Here is a 21,094-nt window from a genome sequence, read left to right as displayed (position 1 = left end):
TGTCCCCTCCAAAGGATATACTGAAGTTCTAACCCCGGTACTTTGAACGTGACCATGTTTTGGAGTAGTCTACAAATATACTCAAGTTTAGATGAGGTCTTACTGGTATAGAGTGGCTTTTTAATCCAACAATAGGTGTCCTCATAAGGAGAGAAATTTGGAGACATAAAAATAGAAGGAAAATAGCTGTATGAAGACAGAGGTGGAAATTGGAGTGATGCAGCTACAAGCCAAGGAATACCAAGAATTGCCAGCAATGACAAGGAATTAAGAGGAGGCAAGAAATAATTTTTCCTAAGAAACTTCAGAGGAAGTGTGTTCCTGCTGATACCTTGACTTTGAACTTCTCACCTCCAGACTGTGAGAAAACAAATTTCTGTGTTTTAAACCACCAAGTTTGTGATAATTTGTTGTGGTAGCCCTAGAAAACAAATACACTCTACGTCTTCTCCAGCACCTGGTTCTTTTTCTTTTCCTTTGTGGGAGAGGGCTTCATTCTAATAGGTATGTGTAGAATCTTATTGTAGTTTTAATTTTTATTTTTCTAATGGCTAATGATGTTGAGCATCTTTTTATATATTTGCCATTCATATATTCCTTAGTGAAATGTCTGTTCAAGTCTTCTGCTCATTTTTTAAAAAATTGGGTTTGTGTGTGTGTGTATGTGTGTGTGTGTGTGTGTTTTGTTTGTTTGTTTTGAGACGGAGTCTTACTTTGCCATCAGGCTGGAGTGCAGTGGCACAATCTTGGTTCACTGTAACCTCTGCCTTCTAGGTTCAAGTAATTCTCCTGCCTCAGTCTCCCGAGTAGCTCAGACTACATCATGCCTAGTTAATTTACTTTTTGTATTTTTTTTTGTATTTTTAGTAGAGACGGGGTTTCACCATGTTAGCCAGGCTGGTCTGGTACTCCTGACCTTGTGATCTGCCCACCTCGGCCTCGCAAAGTGCTGGGATTACAGGCGTGAGCCACTGCGTCTGATCAGATACAGTTTTTTGCAAATATTTCTCCCAGTCTGTGGTTGGTCTTTTCAGTCTCATAACATTGTCTTTTGCAGGGAAGTTTTGGATTTTGATGAGGTCTTACATCAATATTTTCTTTTTTGAATCATGCTTTTCATATTGTATTTATAAAATATTTGCCTGGCTTATGTCACAAAAACATTCCCCTATAGTAGAGTTTAAAATTTAATTCTATAACTGATCAATTATCTTTTAAGGAAACTAGAAGATAAACATCTAGCTATAATTTTTACTCATGTAGTTGCCTTTTCTGGCATTCTATTTTCTGTTGATCCAAGTTTTGATTCAGTGTTATTTCTCTTCTGCCTGAAAAACTTCCTTTACCATTTGTATGTGCAGGACTGCTGGCAATTAATTCCTTATACATTTATTAATCTGAATAATTAATTTATTTTACCTTTAATTTTGAAAGATATTTTCATTGGACATAAAATTATAGATAGGCAATTTTATTTTCTTCAGAACTTTAATGATGTCATGCCTTTGGCTTCTGGGATTTCTATTTTCTCTGATGAGAAGTCAGCCATCATAGTTTTGTTGTCCTCTGTATGTAATGTGCCTTTTGTCTCTGGCTGCTTTTAAGATTTTTCTCTTTATCTTTTGCTTTCAGCAGTTTGACTCTGATATGTGGTTTTCTTTATATTGACTCTGCTTTGGGGCTTGCTGTGATGTTTCTATCTCTGATTTGATCTTGTTCACATTATTTGGGAATTTCTCAGTCATTATCTTTACAATTATGTTTTCTCTCTTTTTTTCTTTCATCTCCTTATAGGACTCCAAACACACACGTTATATTTCTTGGTGTTTTCTTGTATATCATGAGGCTTTGTCCATATTTCTCACAGTCTTTTTTTCTCTAATTTTTTAGGTTAGATTATTTTATTTATCTATTTATAGTTCACGAACCCCTTTACCTATAATTTCTCTTCTGCTATTAATTCCATTCAATGAATATTTCAAATCTAATATTGCATGTGTCAGTGCTAGCATTACCACTTTGTTCTTGTTAATTATTTAAATTTATTTTTTGATAATACCCTCTCTTCATTCATTATAATCATTTTATTCCCTGTAAGTTTTGAGCAATTTATAATAGTTGCACTAAAGTTCTTGTCCGTTGGTTGCATCTGGGACATTCTGGGGTCTATTTCTATTATACGTATACCTTGGAGATACGGTACGTTCAATTCAAGACCAGTGTAATAAAGCTAATATCACAATCATATCACAATGAAGTGAGTCACACAATTTTTTTCTTTTTTTGGTTTCCCAGTGCTTATAAAGGATATACTCACACCATAATGTAGTCTAGTAAGTATGCAATAGCATGGCTATAACAACACTGTACATACTTTAATTAAAAATATTTGTTAAAAATGCTAACAATCATCTGAGCCTTCATTAAACTGTAATCCTATCACGAGCGAAGGATCTTGCCTCAGTGTTGACGGCTGCTGACTGATTAGGGTGGTGGTTACTGAAGGTTGGGGTGGTAGCGGCTGTTTCTTAAATTAGACAACAACAAAGTTTCTTGCATTGATCGATTCTTCCTTTCGTGAAAGATTTCTCTGTAGCATGTGATGCTATTTGATAGCATTTTACCTACAGTAGAACTTCTTTGAAAATTAGAGTCAGTCTAAGATAAATTATTCCAGGGAATTTTTTTAAAAGGGAAAAATATTAGAGCCAGTTTTCTCAAACCATGCTCTTTCTTTATCATCTAAAATTTTCTAATTTTTGGAGTCTCTAATTTAACTGGCTCAATTTTTTTTCTTGTTATTTCCACTCACTGAATTAGAATTTTAAATTTGCTTCAAAATATAAAAAAATGTATTTATATGATACTCTAAATCCTTAATTGTCATTTCAACAATGTCCACAGCATCTTCAGCAGGAGTAGATTCCATCTCAAGAAACTTTCTTTGCTCATCCATAAGAAGCAACTTCTCTGTTCAAGTTTTCTCATGAAATTGCAGCAATTTAGTCACATCTTTAGGCTCCACTTCTAATTCTAGTTCTCTTGCTATTCCACCCCACCTGCAGTTATTTCCTCCACTAGAGTCTTGAACCCTTCAAAGTTACCCGTGATGGTAGGAATTAACTTCTTCCAATTACCTGTTAATGTTGATATTTTGACCTTCTCCTCTGAATTACAAATGCTCTTAATGGCATTTAGAATGGTGAATCCTTTCAGAAGGATTTCAATTTACATTGCCCAGATCTAACAGAGTATCCTTATGTGTGGCAGCAATGACCTTATGAAATATATTTCTAAAGTAATAAGACTTGGAGGTCAAAACTATTCCTTGATATCTGAGTTCCCAAATGAATGTTGTGGAAACATAAAACATCATAAAAGCAAGATTATTCTTTCTGTACATCTCTATCAGAGCTCTTGGTGAGTAGATACATTATCAATAAGCAGTCATATTTTAAAGAAAACCTTTTTTTCTGAAAAGTAGTTCTCAACAGTGAGCTTAAAATATTCAGTAAACCATGCTGTAAACAGATGTGCCATTGTCATTTGTTGTTCCATTTCTAGAGCACAGGCAGAGTAGCCTTAGCACAATTCTTAAGGGCTCTAGGATTTTCAGAATGGTAAATGAGCATTGGTTTCAACTTCAAGTCATCAGCTGCATTATCTCCCAAAAAGAGAGTCAGCCTGTCCTTTGAAACTTTGAAGCCAGGCATTGACTTCTCTTCTCCAGGTATGAAAGTCCTAATTGGCATTTTCTTCCAATAGAAGGCTGTTTTATCTCCATTAAAAATCTGTTGTTCTGTGTATCCACCTTGGGCAATGATCCAATGAACTTAGTTACATCTTCTGGATAACTTGCTGCAGCTTCCCCATAAGCACTTGCTGCATCACTTTGCACTTTTATATTATGGAGATTGCCTCTTTCCTGTGCTAGCCTCCAACTTTTCTTCTGCAGCTTCCTCACATCTATCAGCCGCCATAGAACTGAAGAGAGTTAGGGCCTTACTCTGGATTAGATTTTGACTTAAGGGGATATTGTGACTGGTTTAAGGGGATATTGTGGCTGGTTTGATCTGTCCAGATCATTACAACTTTCTTTGTATCAGAAACAAGGGGGTTTAACTTCCTTATTATTCATGTGTTCACTGGATTAGCATTTTTAATTTCCTTCAAAATTTTTTCCTTTGCATTCACAACTTGGCTGTTTGGTGCAAGAGACCTAGATTTTGGCTTGTCTTGGCTTTCAGCCTACCTTCTGACTAAGCTTAATTATTTATAACTTTTGGTTTAAAGTGAGAGACATGTAACCCTTACTTTCACTTGAAGAATTAGAGGACATTGTAGGGTTATTAACTGGCCAATATCGATGTGTCTCACAGAATAGGAAGGCCCCAGAATAGGGAGGGAGATGGAGGAATAGCCAGTTGGTGAAGTAGTTAGAGCACACACAATAATCATCAATTAAGTTTACTGTCTTATATGGGTGTGGCTCATGACACCTCAAAACAATTGCAATAGTTACCATCAAAGATCACTGTTCACAGATCACCATAACAAACATAACAATAATGAAAATGTTTGAAATGTGAGAATTACCAAAATGTGACACGGTAACACCAAATGAGCAGATGCTGTTAGAAAAATGGCGCCACTAGACTTGCTCCATGTAGGGTTGCTAGAAACCTTTAATTTGTAAAAAGCATTATGTCTTAAAGTGCAATAAAGTGAAGCACAAAAAAATAAGTTATGCTTGTACCTGCCTTTTTTCCTTGAAGATGGGTTACATTTTTCTCTTTCTTCTCTTATCTAGTAATATTAGATATTGTAGATGGTACATTAAAGACATTATGTATATTTATAAAAAATTTTCCTCTATCAGATTTATTATTATGGGTAGTTAAGTGACTGGGTGATTATAATGAACTTGTGGAGGCTGGAGTTTACACTCTTCTCAGGTATATATATTTCTGTATTGCTTTTAGTCCTAGGAAGAATCCCTTAATCCTGAGAAGTTGTCTTTACTTCATGCCATAGCCCTTCTGGAGTATTAATGGAAAGCTCAAGGCATTTTTCAAGCTTTTCTGGCATTGCATGATTAAACCCCCAAATGCTATCTTCTCTGAAGAGGACAGCAACTGAAAATCTCAGTTTAGGCCTTTAGATTCGACTGTGGATTTCTGCTGGGTTCTTTGAGTCTGTCTCTCACAAGACCTATTCAAGAGTGGGCCAAAGATTTGAGAGTTGTTTATACTCTAGTTTTCGTGCTTACCGCCCACAGCATCCCTCTTTCCTGAATTTTCTCTGTCAATTTTCAGCCATACTGATGGCACTTAAATTTTTTTTTTTTTTTTTTGAGGCGGAGTCTCGCTCTGTCACCCAGGGTGGAGTGCAGTGGTGTCATCTTGGCTTACTGCAAGCTCTGCCTCCCGGGTTCACGCCATTCTCCTGCCTCAGCCTCCCGAGTATGTGGGACTACAGGCGTCCGCCACCACACCCAACTAATTTTTTGTATTTTTAGTAGAGACGGGGTTTCACCATGTTAGCCAGGATGGTCTTGATCTCCTGACCTCATGATCTGCCCACCTCGGCCTCCCAAAGTGCTGGGATTACAGGGGTGAGCCACCATACCCGGCCTAAATTTTTGACATCTTTAGCATATAAGACTGTGACTTTCTGCTTGACTTCTATTTAATCTGCAACATGTGAACCAGAGAGCGCCTTCAGGAAAATAGCTAAATACACATGGATCTTACCTCATGTAGTTCCCTTCTTTCATAGATATAATACACTCCATTTTATAAAATACCTACTTTGGATCACTCTCAGTGCCTTAAAATAGTTGTGTTTCTTAAAATATTTCATTCTTGGCTTATAATTATTATCTGTGACTGGTTTAGTCCAATACAAATTACTCTGTTATTACTGGAATTAGAATTTCTTTCTATTCTATGAATTATAGAATTTTTCCTCATAAAAAATAATAATTATCAGTTATTGTTACCACTGTTTTCCTGGTAAGCAAAACAGGCTCAAAAAGATTAATTCATTTTCTCAAAGCTATCTAGCTTATAAGTGGCACTGAGTTAGACTCTAAGTGCTATAATTTTAGCCACAAATCTCTAGTATTGGCATTATGGTAATTCAGGGTAGAGAATAGAAAAATCATGTAATCTTGGGAGAAAACTCGATGTGTTGATGTCAGGCACATGCTGTTTATTTTGTTGGTCTGGGTAATTGCCAAAAAGAGAAGTTACTGCAATGACCCAGGTATTTTATTTATGTCATTGTTCATACAACATATGCATAGCTTGCAGACTTGGTAACTGCCTGACTTCACTTACCAGGCTGTGTTCAGCCATTTCATCATAGGTAGGACTGCTTACCAGGAAGATGAGGCAGCGTTAGGTAATCCACAAGTAGAATGGCATTACATAGTCATCTAATAGAAAAATAAGTCATATAAGGAAGGAAAAGACCTTCAAGAGTGTACATTAATTAGCTTGGGCTGCCATCGCAAAATACCATAGACTGCATGGCTTAACAGAAATTCATTTTCTCACAGTTCTAAAGTCTGGAAGTCCGAGACCGATGTTCTGGCTGATTTGGTTTCTTGGGAGAGCTCTCTTTCTGGCTTGCAAATGGCCACTGTCTCACTATAGTCTCATGCGGTGTTTCCCTGCTTCCTCTTTTATAAGAACATTGATCCCACTGCATCAGGACCTCACACTCATACTTCATCTAATCTTAGTTACTTCCAAAGGCCCCATCTCTAAATACCATCACATTGGGGCCTAGGGTTTCAACACGTACATTTTTGGAAAACACAATTTAGTTCATAATAGCTAAACACTGGTATCCAGGTAATAGCTGAAGTGAATGAGGTCAGACAGGTAGAGGTAAATCCGGGATAACTTTCCAAGCATCCTCCCCTGCTCAGTGTTTTTTTGCTGGAGGGTAGCCCTCTGGCTGAATTGGTCAAAGAGGACTCTTCTTTTATTTACCTGTTAGGTATTCCGGAGATCTGTTTAAGAATTGTCCTTGCTTATGAGCAAAACAAGCAACTAACTACCCAGAATTAATTGGTGTGTACCAACTACCCTAAAATATCCCTGATTCTTGCCTGAAGCTTCCAACATAAAAGGAATGCTATTGGTTAAATGCATGGTCTTTAACAACATAGATAGGTTTGTTAGAGGTGCCTCATTTAAAATTTGAATTAATTGATACAATCCTTTCTCATATGAGAGCTTTAATGAGTAAACACTAATGAGGAAATCTTTCACTATATGAGAGCTCTATCATATTATTAACTTGAATTTCAGTTTCCTCATCTGTCAAATGGGGATAAGGATAGCATCAACTTTTTACTTGCTATAAATAAAATCTGAGAAGACATAGCTAAATTTCTTACCAGAGTATTTGACACATTGTAAGCTCAAAAGACAGCAGCTATTGATGATGATGCTGATGATGATTAAAGAGAACAACTGTGGGCACTTATGCTATTGGGAAGACTATTTGGGGCTTCCTGGATATTCTGAAAATAGTATGACTACAGTGGAAATATGAGCTCTGTGAGGGGGAAAAAGGGCCACATAGAAAAGAGACAAAGATAAGGGGCATAAATATATACAATTTTTATTTGCCAATTAAAATAGATAATTTTTTAAAAAAGACTACAAAGGCAACCCACAGAATGGGAGAAAATATTTGCAAACCAAATGTCTGATAATATCAGATAATATCTGGTTAATATCTAGAATATATAAAGAATTCCTACAAGTCAATTACAAAACAACCACTAAATTAAAATAAAATGGGCAAAGGACGTGAATAGACATTTCTCCAAAGAAGATGTACAAATAGCCAACAAGCACATGAAAATATGCACACTGTCACCCACTATTAGGGAAATATAAATCAAAACCACAGTGGGATATCATTTCATGCCCATTAGGATGGTCATTATCAAAACCAAAACAGAAACTAATAAGTGTTGATAAGGATGTAGGGAAACTGGAAATCTTATGCATCGCTGGTGAGAATGTAAAATGGTGCAGTCACTGTAAGAAACAGTTTAGTAGTTCCCCAAAAGCCTAAATATAAAGCTATATAAACATATAATCTAACAATCTCAGTCCTAGGCATATGCCACAAAGAACTAAAAGCAAGGAGTCAAACAGACACCTGTGCACCAGCGTTCATAGAAGCATTATTCACAATAGCCAGGAGGTAGAAACAATCCAAATGCCCATCAACAGGTGAATGAATGAGCAAAATTTGGTGTATATGCATCATTCAGTGAAATGTTATTCAGTAATAAAAGGAATGAAATTATGATACATCTACAACATAGATAACCCTTGAAGACATTATGCTAAGTGAAATCATCTAGACACCAAGGACAAATAATTTAATATTCCACTTCTATGAGATACCTGAAATAGGCAAATCATAGAGACAGAAAGTAGATAGGGGTTACCAGGGACTTGGGGGCAGGGGCTGGGTATGAGAGAATGAAGATTTATTGTTTATTAGGTACAGAGTTTGTTTGGAATGATGAAAATATTCTGGAAATGGCTAATGGTGGTGGTGGCATAACATCGTGGGTGGGATTATGCCATAGAATTGTGTACTAAAAGATGGTTAAATGGCAAATTTTATGTTGTATATATTTTGCTATAATAAAAGTGTTAGATTGGAAACATTAGAGTTGAATTTGATCCACACAATTTTGCCTAGGAGTAATATAAAATTAGTGAACAATTTGAATTTCCATTTACAAGATAAAATAACCAGAGTCCCAAGATAGCAACAAAGCATGTCAGGGTAACCTAGGAGAGAGTAGAGAAACCAGGACTCAAACTCCGTATCTTTGGTATATGTGTTGAGCCTTGGTAGCTAAGAGGTTGATTTTATTAGTAAGCCAATAAAGCAGAGAGTTTCTGAGCTTCTGCACTGCACTGAGCCCTGTCCTAGGCCACTTCTGGGGATGATCCATAGAAATGTAAAGCAAGACATTTATGCAGCCAACAAACATATGAAAAAAGCTTGTCATTGCTGGTCATTAGAGAAATGCAAATCAAAACCACAATGAGATACCATCTCAGGCCAGTTAGAATGGAGGTCATTGAAAATTCAGGAAACAACAGATGCTGGAGAGGATGTGGAGACATAGGAATGCTTTTACACTGTTGGCGGGAGTGTAAATTAGTTCAGCCACTGTGGAAGACAGTGTGGCAATTCCTCAAGGATCTAGAACCAGAAATACTATTTGACCCAGCAATCCTATTACTGGGTATATACCCAAAAGACTATAAGTCATTCTATTATAAAGACACATCCAAATAGAAAACACTTGGAACCAACCAAAATGCCCATCAATGATAGACTAGATAAAGAAAATGTGGCACATATACACCAGGGAATACTATGCAGCCATGAAAAAGGATGAGTTCATATTTTTTGCAGGAACATGGATGAGGCTGGAAACCATCATTCTCAGCAAACTAATACAGGAACAGGAAACCAAATACTGCATGTTCTCACTCATAAGTGGGAATTGAACAATAAGTATACATGGACACAGGGAGGGGAACATCACACGCCAGGGCTTGTCACAGGGCAGGGGGCTAGGGGAGGGATAGCATTAGGAGAAATACCTAATATAGAAGACAGTTTGATAGGCGCAGCAAACCACCATGGCATGTGTGTACCTATGTAACAAACCTGCACATTCTGCACATGTATCCCAGAACTTAAAGTATAATAATAATTACAAAAAAGATTTTCTGACCACTTCAGGAACCCCTATAAAATGAACGGCAAATTAAAGAATCTTGAGATGCCATGTAAGCAAACATCACCTGTACCCCAATAACCTATGGGGAAAATTTTAACAATAAAATAAAAAAGCAATTCCTAATCTCAAGAAGTTTGCAATTTGGTTAGGAATAACAGTTTAATCATCCATTCAAAAAAGACTTTTGAGAAATGCAAACTTACAAACTTAAGAGCTAGGTTGGGTTATTTAAACATATGAAGTACCATAGTAGGTGAGATTCAGCAAGGGCTGGAGATGCCTGGAAAGACTGTGACCTTGAATAGGGCCTTGGTTAGGGCTAACCTGATGATGTTTAAGGTCTGACAATTGCCAGATCTGCTGCATTAAAGATGGATCACTTCATGAATGCTGAGTTGTTAAGGGGCCTGTCATTCCAGCGAGAGGCTGATGATTTATTAAAGCTTCCCATGAAAGCTATACTAACTGGATTAGCTGCTAACATGGATTGAGGCTTTGAGTGGGATTAACCCCAATTGCCATGAATTAGTTCCTCTTTTTTATCCTTTTCTTTCTTTCCCCTATATCTTGACTCTTTGGCAAAGCCAGGTGACAGGGGAACAATAGTCAGGTTTACTTTCTTGGAGTTAAAGGAATCTGGGAAAATCTATTAAGTGACCTTTCTCTGGTTTTACAGTATGGGGATTTAATTCAATGGTAAAGAAATGTTATCCCACAATTTAATTCCTCACCACCAGAGTTTCCATCCCCCAATTCCATAGGCTTAATTAGTCCTTTAGTATCCCTGAAAATCTGGGGGAGGACTGGAAGCCAAAAAGGCAACTCCACATAGTCCCAATGTGGATGCTGCAGAATTAGTCTTTATTAGACTAGTTCAAGGTGGTTTAATCGAGGAGATCCATTTTCAGAGAATTTTCCAAGTTCTTGCTGGTACTAACGTGGGCTTCATTGATGGAGAGAATGGTTAACAAAATCTTTTCCTCTTTTTCTCTTGCCTTTTCTTTTCTTTTCTCCCTTCTTTTCTTGTTCTTTCCACATGAATTGAGCAATGTTACAATATAAAAACTCAGTTTTGGGTATACAAAAAATGCATAATGTGTTTATAGCTGATCCTTAATAAATGTTTTCAAACTGAACTGAATGTATAAGCATATTTTCTTGCTCTTGGGAGTCTTTGCCAGTTGTTTAAGGTCTGACCATAAAATGGCCCTACTCACTCTTTGATTCTCTACCTGTTCCCAAAGAATTTTCTAGCCAAAGTTGTCCATCTCATCTGTTAAACACAGTGTGACCATTCCATGTTTCAAGTTTGATGTGCTGAACTCTCTATGTGTCTACTCCTTCAAATGTCTTGACCTTTCAAATCTTACTTCACTCCTGGACAGTTTTTCAAGCATTACTCTAGGTCCTACAGTTCTCTCCATCCTCTGCCTCCATCCTTTTTTTTTTTTTTTTTCTGTATTGCTTCAATAACTGATGTGTACACAGCAAACTTTATCATCCACCCCAGGCGATGCTTCTAAACTAGAGTGTGTTTCTATGTGTGTTTGTCTCTGCCTGTTTCAGTACTGTTGGGAAATGTTATTGGCTTTTCTCCACATCACCACACACTGAATGATTGCTTTTGCAGCTTGTCAGACCTTTATTGGGCACCTAATCTCAGTATTGCCTGACATGGTTTTAAGAAGCTCTTCCTGTAAGTCAACCAAATTTTTACATGACATAGATACTCTCAGCTCTGGCTTAGTCTGTGCTTAGAGGTCATAAGTAAATTTGTGGTTGAGGTTTGGAGTCAGTTTATGTTTGGAATTAAATCATCACTGTATGTATATATATATAAATTATAATTAATTTACCCTTTATTTGTTTGTCTCACATGGATGTTTTGCTGGTTACTGTATCCTAGCAGAGAGGCTATCAAGTAGTAGACACTTCAATACTTGTTGAATAATGAATTAATGAATGACCTTACTCTGTGGTCAGGATTAAGGTCCACCATTGGCTGGAGTTAAGGCTAAGTCTGTGCCCAGGGATAGATGCTGGTCTTGTCTTGTTTCAGGAGTAAGTCTGGTTGTATGTAGCTGGGGTCAGACTTTATTCTTTGAATGGGAGCACAGTATAGTTTGTGGTTTTGCTCAGGGCTGAGTAGATGGCTAGAGTTAAAGCACAGGGCAAATCTAGAGCACACCACCTGATTTCAACCTAGAGATCAGTCTAGAGTAGTAGACTGATGACTACTGTAGCATGAACTTCAAAGGTAGTTTTCAAATGAATTTTAGGTAACTGGATTTCTGACTTCATAATCCATTGAAAGTTACCATCGTAGTTTGGAAATAAATGGCCCAATTCCAAGTCCTAGATTAGGGATTCTCTCCTGCAGTGACTGTTGAGCAACAAACGAGTTGGTTAATTATGATTGTGAATTGCTCATTGGTCCCTTGAGAGCTCATGTGCTCACTTGCTCTGTGTTCTAGTTGAAATGTCAGTCCCTGGCATCTCTATTGTGATGTTTCTCTGCTGCTGTGTCTGTCTTGAGTTCCCCTGGCTGGCTGTCTCATTGCCTATCTCATTTTCTTTTGTCCTTTCCTAGTTTTTAGCAGTCACCTTGCCGAGTTCTTGCTGAGGCAGCACCGCTCACAAATGATTAATAACTTGGAAAATGGTTCTGAGTTTGGTGATGGATTAATCCCAGTGGTGAAGGAATAACTAGGAGGTCAGCTGCCCTGTACAGGAAATGACCACTGGAAGCTCTTTACCTGGATTTGGGCATACTTACTCCCCACTGAGATCAGTGCCTGAACATATAGAACTTTCTTTCTTACTGCCAAACCTTCTTGTAGTGCTTCAGCTTCCAGGGTCCTGCTACTATTTCATTATCAAAAGTTATCACTTTGCTCTGATCTCTCCTTTGAGCCAAAAGAACCAGGTTTTGTTCTCAAATTTGTTATGAGTCAGCTGTTATCTTTGCACAAGTGTTTAATCTCTCCTAGATCTCAATTTCTTCATCTGTAAAGTGGGAACGATAGTCTCTGTGAGAATAAAAGGAGGTGATACATTTGTCAGTGCTTTATAAAATTAAAAGTTTTGTGCAAAGGTAAGGGTAATTTGTATGAACCTTCTATACAATTTTTTTTTTTTTTTTTTTTTTGAGGCGGAGTCTCGCTCTGTCGCCTGGACTGGAGTGCAGTGGCCAGATCTCAGCTCACTGCAAGCTCCGCCTCCTTTACGCCATTCTCCTGCCTCAGCCTCCCAAGTAGCTGGGACTACAGGCGCCCGCCACCTCGCCCGGCTAGTTTTTGTATTTTTAGTAGAGACGGGGTTTCACCGTGTTAGCCAGGATGGTCTCGATCTCCTGACCTCGTGATCCGCCCGTCTCGGCCTCCCAAAGTGCTGGGATTACAGGCTTGAGCCACTGCGCCCGGCCACAATTTTTTAATATTAGAAGAGGGATTTCAATGTGATAACTAGGAGTCATGAATAGTATGGGCATTGTAGATACCAAGACAAGTTGGAGAAATAGGTATTTGGCTTGAGTGATGGAAAATTTTCAGAAATTTGTATTAGTAAGTTATTTTTGCCTACACGTGTAGACATCCACTTTTTTGATTGAACACAAACACCCATGTATTTACATATGTTTATACATATGCAAACATAATGCAAATTTATACATGACAGAGGGAGTAATTTGAAGATAGAATCTTTGCTCTTTTCTTACAAAATACCATGATTTTCAGTGAGTTACCTAGTGTTGTTCTTGTTATTTTGTCTAATGGCCCACAAAGACCCATCTATTTATTTTTATTATTAAAAGAAAATACAGACCTATCTGATTCTACCCTATCATTATTCTCCTTGAACCTATTCTGAGCAAGATATTTTGCCCATCTCATTGATTCATCATCTTAGATGAGGAGCCCGTGCCACATAAAAAGCTTTTCATGCTTCTCACTCATTGTCTTAGATGAGGGACTTTTCTTAGAAACTTCATTCAGCTAATAGTTTGGTGCACCTGCAATCCACAAATGCTACAGTATTGTCACAGGGGATCAGCTGAAACAAAATAGACATACTCTCTGTCTGCATGAAGTTTTGTGTTGCCATTCTATTTGCTATGTACTACTCTAAGTACTGCTAAAGAAATGGAGACAAGGTTCCTCTGATTATGAAGAGTGACAATATACAAATAATAATAGAAAAAGATATTAGGTAAATTCCCTAAAGAGAATTAAGCACAATGATGTGGTGGAGAGCACCTAGAGGGTGGCTACAGATAATATGGACAAGAAACACACCGTGGAGACTGGTACATTTAAGTTGAAGACTATATGACAAGGAGGAGAGAGTCATGCAAAGATTGAAGACAATGAGAAATCAAAGGAAAGTCAGTGTAGTTGGAGCCAGGTGGGCCAGTGGAAGGGTCAGGGAGGATGAGATTGATATAAGTGCAGTTGTCTAGGACATTGTAGGCTGTTCGATTCTAAGTTCATCAGGAATCCACTAATTTTAAGCAACAAAGTGACGTTGTTTAATATATATTTTTAAAAGGCCAGTAACTCATTCTTGCTATTTGTGGATTAGGATGATAGCAAAGTCAGGGACACATACTAGGAGATTTTACAGTAGTCCAGACAACAGTAGTCCAGACAAGAGATTATGGAAGTTTGGATCATTGTATTCATAGTTGAAATGGAAAGAAGAGTAATAATTCAAATCATATTTTAAAGTGATACCTGTTAGATTTGCCCATCAGGCAAACTGGATGTGAAGGGTTAAAGGAAAATTGTTGTCATTATACTTTAATACATTTATCCATCCCTCTTTACTTGCAGATTGTAAGCTTTTTGAGGCCAGAATCTGATTCTTTAACTATTCCTTATCCTTGGCACAGTGTTTGGCATAGTGGATATATGTTGAATGAATGAATGAATGAATAAATGCATATATGCATGTATACAAGAATGCAAGAAGCAAGTAGGAGCTAGGTTATTTTGAAGAAAGTTACCCTTTTTCTACGTGAGAATTTAAAAGTTCCATATTGTATTTGATATGAATTTTTTTAATTTTTCCTTTTCATAAGTGAGTTTCAATAATGCCAGGGCTGCAAACTACTATTAAAGTCAATTATTCCATGTCTGATCAGTAGTGACTTAAAAGCGTCAAACAGTGGCAACCTAACTTCACCAAGGTAGGTTCTGTGAACTCAATCTTCCATTTTTATTTTACCCTGCTAAAGCCTGTTTCAGTTTTAGCCATCCTAGCTTCTGGGCATGAGGCAGTTGTAATTGACTGAAATTGATTGCTCATTGAGAAATGAGGGCTAAGCAATGAAGATTGGAAATTTGAGCTGTAAGTTTCATCAGGTCAGACTTTCTGCAAAGACTCCTCAGCCTAGGGAGCTAGGCTCATTGAACAGGGACTGGTATGGATGGAGGACAATTTAAATTGAAGCTACTTTTTTGTAGCCGTCAAAAAGCTGCTGATTCATTTACTAAACTAGGGCAGATCAAAAGCGAAGCTGAAGCAACTTTCTCAGATATTTACTCTAGGAGAGGAATGAGAGCCTGACCTTCCATATATAAATATAGCGGATTGTAGGTAGTATCAACTCATTGGGACTACACCAACTCTACTGACTCTCAGTGGCCCTGCCAGGAAGCCTAGAATACCCATTTCTTTCTTAATTTAAAGCTTCAAACATTTCCTTGAAGGGATGCTAATGTTATGGAGTTTGATAGATGATCTTCAAGTCCGTGCCAGTACTTATATGTTATATATTGCCATTCTTAATCTCTGAAAAAGAGACCATGGACCTGCAGGCCATTCTCCAAGTTAAAGCCAGGCATAGGCTAATAAATTCATCCCAAGTCCTTTCAGTCCCAGACATGGTTCTGCTGCTGTCCGTGGTACTGAACCGTGTCAGACAAAGAAGCAGCCTGATCTCCCTGAGATATTGCAGCTGATAGCATGTTGGAAGTTATGTTTATTCTTTATGTGATTGTTATTTCAATATTTATTTACAAACATATATTAATCATCTCGACTGTTCAAATTAGAAGGGAAGGAAAGGAAATTAGAAACTTAGAGGCCTAGAGAAAAAAAAGAAAACTGCCTGAAGTTAGCCATTTGGTGGCAGATCTGAGAAGACATAGAAACTTGATCTTAATTCTGCCACTAAGCAACTCTTACATTAAGCAAAAAATGCCTTTTATTAAAACTACAACTTTGTCATGATGTAACCATCTTCCTAATTATAAAATAAGCAGTTATGAACCCTACACTGGTGAAAAATAAACCATTTTCTAGTCCCCAATCATTGACTTCATAGAAAGTTGGAGAACTGGAAATGAATCACCTTTACTTACATCTGATAGGTTCAGAAACATGAGTAAGAAATAGTTGAGACTTATAACTCTGGAGCTGGCTAAATAAAAATTGGGATACATTCCATTGGAAATGTAAAGAGTTTGCTAAGCCAGTGCATGTCATATATGTAATTACAGGACTCTCTCTTCTCTAATCTTCTTAGAGGACCTTCACACTAAACAAGAAGACTAGCCCAAATTAAAAGATAGACTTGTTGTTTTGTATTACCCACTTAAACAAGTCTAAGTGTTGCCTGGTGGATATCCTTGGTTAATTTCATTTAAGTAACTGATGGGACTGATATGAAATTAACATATAATTAAAACGTAAGTGTCTTTTGTAACTTACATGATAATGCTTGAAAAATAATTTTCTCTGAGGTTTCTTAAGCATTTCCTCTGAATGTCTTAAAGTACTAATTTGTTTATAAACTTTGTCTTTATACAGGAGGCATTTTAGAATAGTGGTGTGACTGAAGTTACACTGAAGTCAGAATGATCATGTTCCACCAATTACCAGTTATACGGCCCTAGGAAATTTTATTAATATTGTGGAGCCTCAGTTTTCTTGATAATAGAATGAACACAATAATACCAACTTGGTGGGATTGTTGCGATATTTAAATCAAGAAATGCACATTAAGTCCTTAGTGCAGGTCCTGTCACATAGGTGTAAAATAGTGTGCAGTAAATACTAGTAATAAATTAATTTATAAATATTAATATTGGACCTTTCAAATATTAGCTCCCACTTTCAAACTATCACAAATTTTATATTAGCAGAAGATGACAATAGCTAAGTGAGCAGAAGATTCCATCACTGTAAATATTCATAATGATGTGCCCTGTTGAACTTAGTCAATCCAAATCTGGACTCTTTAAGGGAGAGACTGGATACTTATTTCCAACAATGTCCCCTTAATTATGAATTATTTAAAACCACCCACCTGGAAGGACATGAGTCCCGCACTGACATCATAAGCCATTATTTTGATATATGGCTCCTTCCAAAGCTCTATTTCAATGTAATCTGTGTCCCAGCCAGGCTGCAGGCCGGTCACACTTTTGTTCTATTGACTTGCCAAGTGGCATTATTTATTTAGCACCAGTAATATGCTCTGTATTCTATGGCAGTTGATGATAATAATAGCTTGGTTTCTTTTAGTGCATTTCCTTCAAGGAGTTGAGAGGACATTTGGATACACAGGGAAGGAGAAGCTGCCATATTGCTTCTCCTAACTCATAGCATTAGGCCCCATAAAAACTACTTTTGGATGATGATAATGATGATAATGTTGAACGTTGATATATAGATTTCTATGTATATGTATAGGATAAAATGACAGTGGCAGGGAAATGAAGAAGAGCAGAGGAAGAGAAAGGAAGGAAAACTGAGAAGAAGGACAGCAAAAGACAAACAATAAAAACAATTTTATTGCTGTAGAAAGGCAAGAACTATCTTCAAATAATGCTACAGAGGACCTGAAAAGTCAAAGGTAATGAAAAAAGTATGTCACTTTTATTTCCCTTATCTCACTTTTATTTCCCTTGGGGACCAAATTCTCTCCTGGCTTTCATAGATATCTGTAACTAGATTCACACCACTTCTGTAACTTTCCCTCTTTATTCCCAACCTTGCCTGAGCTAGACCACAAACTATCAGGTTCTAGAATTTCTCACCTTATAAGGAAAACTTGAACTAAAATAAACTCCAAAATAATCCATTAATCTCTGAGAATAAAGTCTCAGCATTGGAAGAGATGGGTGTGGGTGGCACCTATCTTGTCAACTCCCAAAGCAGTAATCCTTTCCTCAAACAAGTAAGATAGCTGGTTCTCAAAAAACATTGGTTATGGAAACTCAATACCTTGCAATATAGGCCATCCTAGTGTGAGAAGTAAAGGCTGTAAGAAAGCCTTCCTACTGTCAACTTGAAGTGTGCTTATATGCCGCTAATGGCTAGTATTATGGAGGACATACTAGCCATTGCTCTGTGTGCTTAATGCGGATAGCTTCCAAGCCTCCCAATAATTTTGAAAGATAGATGTTATTACTCCCATATCTATAAACAGAAGAAAATATGACTCAAGGAGGTTAAATGGCTTGTCTAAGCTCACATAGCTTATAAGTTCTGGAGCTATACTCAAAGCCAAGACTGATTCTACAACCTCTTCTTTTTTTGCTTCTTAACTGATGGCATTCCCTTCCTTTTCAGCTATCGAAACGTCACTTGCTTGACAAATACCTAATGCATGCGGGGCTTAAAACCTTTAAAGGTTTTAAGATGACGGGTGGTTGGGTGCAGCAAGCCACCATGGCATATGTATACCTACGTAACAAACCTGCACATTCTGCCCATGTATCTCAGAACTTAAAGTATAATTTAAAAAAAGAAGAAGAAAAAACAAAGAAAAGAAAATGTTACTTTAAATCCCAGTTCTTCTATGAAACGCTCTTGGTTACCCCATCCTGAAGTGCTTTTCTTTCTTTTATGAGCCATTTCCAGCAATTTAGTTCTGTAAAATTCTTATGGCAGTTACTGCATAAGATCATACATCAAGAAATCTCTCCTACTGGAAACTTAAATTTTATTTAAATATTTTTTAATTATGTAAACATCATGAAATGTCAGAAACGGAAGGCACAAAAGAGGTGATAAAAATGACAATACTTAGTAGTACTGAGTATTTACTATGAGCTATGTATTACTCTAAGTGATTTACTTGCATTAATTCACTCAATGCAAATCAAGTATGGATTATGTATGGTATGCACATGTTTTCACCATTTTACAAATGAGGAAATGGAAACACACAGAAATCAGTAAATTCTTTCATGGTCAAAAGCTATAGCTTCTTAGTTTCTCAAATCCACAAGGCTTTGAAGTAGAATTTGTGTGTGTGTGTGTGTGTGTGTGTGTGTGTGTGTATTTGACAGCAAAACCTGATCTGACCCAAACTGATTTTGTGGCAAAGCTTGTCCTAGCTTGACATCAGACTATTTATAATTATTTATCTCATTTAATGTTAATATGCATATGTTTTACTGCAGAAATATTTATGTGTTTAATTATTGAGCACTGCTCCAGACCTTACTAGGGTTAGGATTATGCTATGTCATATTTGGATATTAATTTCCTAACCCTGCCCTTGCACACCCCACCTCCAAACCCTGTATTTGGAAGCACATCTAGCCCTCTGGCAGAAAGCCCCTCTAGCCCTAGGCTTTGGCAGAAAGTATTTAGATCTGTAGTTAGTGGTAAAAGAGTCACAGTTCAAATCAGGCTATTAGATGCTAGAGCCCAGATTCAAGAAAACTATACTAACTTTTCTTTTTTAAAATTTTTAAAAAAATATTTCATTTTGAGTTCTGGGGTATAAGTGCAGGATTTGTTACGTAGGTAAACATGTGCCATAGTGGTTTGCTGCACCTATCAACCCATCACCTAGGTATTAAGCCTAGCATTCATTAGCTATTTTTCCTGATGCTGTCCCTCCCTCCACCCCCTTACCCTGCGACAGGCCCCAGTTTGTGTTGTTCCCCACCTTGTGTCTGTGTGTTCTCGTTGTTCAGCTCCCACTTATAAGTGAAAACATGCGGTGTTTGGTTTTTTGTATACTAACATTTCTATACTTCTGTTTAAAACGTAACAAAACTTAGGAGCAGTGATCAATAACAAATAGATGGTAAAATATATGTTTTTAATATTTTCGTGACTTTTAAAATAGGACACTTTTCCTGTGTCCATGCCTAGTCTCTCAGTTGAACCCTTAGCTCTTTGGGGGTAGAGGCAGTGCTTGAGGCATTTTTGCTTCTGGCCCCACTATGGCACAGTGGTCAAGAGAACCCAAGCTTTAGGGTCACAGGGGTCTGTGTCTGAGTTGCAGTCCACTACTTACTGGTTCTGTGGCTGTGAGCCATCTCCTTTAGCAAAAAACAGAGAAGACAACACCAAAGGGACTTCAGGAGATCATAGATATAAAATGTATTACAGAGCAAAGATTAAAAGAATGACATTTTTTCTTCATAATAAAGTTTGGATGATTTGAATTTAACCTAACAGACTTTGGTATTTCCTTTCCTTGTATTCTCATGGTGACAGCAGAAACAACTGCTGTGCCACAATCTCTGTGACTTACCTTTTCAGTACAGTGGGAAGGGGCCAGCCTTGCTGAGAAGTCTTTGTTGTTGTTGTTGTTGTTTTTCCAGCCAGCTACTTGTGAATCCAATGTGATGACGCAAACATGGCAGTGAAAAAGATTAATCTTCCATTCCAAGAATCATGAAGTTTAAATCTTAACTTGAGAAAAACTATTTTTGGGCTGTATAGGTAGAGAAAATCCTTACAGATAAGGCATTCATAGATATTTCACAGAGAATTAATATTCAGCCATTGATGAGCTTCATCATTATCCAGTTATTTTCAAAAAAGAAATGATATTCATGGCTGGGCACAGTGGCTCATGCCTGTAATCCCAGCACTTTGGGAGGCCAAGGTGGGTGGATCACCTGAGTTCAAGAGTTTGAGACCAACCTGGCCAACATGGCAAAACCTCGTCTCTACTAAAAATACAAAAATTAGTGGGGAATGGTGGCGGGCACCTGTAATCCCAGCTACTCAGGAGGCTGAGGCAGAATAATTTCTTGAACCTGAGAGGCAGAGGTTACAGTGAGCCAAGATCACTCCATTGTACTCCAGCCTGGGTGACAAAAGTGAAACTCCGTCTCAAAAGAAAGAAAGAAATGATATTCGTGTGAGATAATCCTTCCTTATCCTTTTAGGTAGGCCGTATCAAAATCAATTTACACTGACCATCGGCTCTACTAAAGCACCTTTTATTTTTCATTAGATAAAATATACTAGATATAAACCAAGGTTTTAGGTTAACTCAATGGGTGGAACAAGTTAGAAGGTTATGTGCATTAG

Source organism: Rhinopithecus bieti, unplaced genomic scaffold, assembly GCF_001698545.2.
Source record: "Rhinopithecus bieti isolate Rb0 unplaced genomic scaffold, ASM169854v2 scaffold_7673, whole genome shotgun sequence".
NCBI lineage: Eukaryota > Metazoa > Chordata > Mammalia > Primates > Cercopithecidae > Rhinopithecus > Rhinopithecus bieti.
Note: the sequence above shows the minus strand (reverse complement) of the source record.